Consider the following 201-nt stretch of genomic DNA (forward strand, 5'->3'; position numbering starts at 1 on the left):
GCAGGCCGTCGCGGCCGGTGCCGGGTGCGCGCTGGCCCCGCCGACGCCGTCTCTCCCCTGCGGCAGGAGGCGGCCGTGCTGGTGTCGCAGCGTGCGCAGAACCCGCGGGATTTCTTCCGGCAGCGGGAGCGCTCGGGGTCGGCCTCCGGCAGCCCGGTGCCTGGCTCCCCCCTCGGCCCCAGGCCGGGTAGGTGCCCCCGT

The sequence above is a fragment of the Apteryx rowi genome, unplaced genomic scaffold (genome assembly GCF_003343035.1).
Source record: "Apteryx rowi isolate R43461 unplaced genomic scaffold, aptRow1 scaffold_2199, whole genome shotgun sequence".
In the NCBI taxonomy this organism is placed as follows: domain Eukaryota; kingdom Metazoa; phylum Chordata; class Aves; order Apterygiformes; family Apterygidae; genus Apteryx; species Apteryx rowi.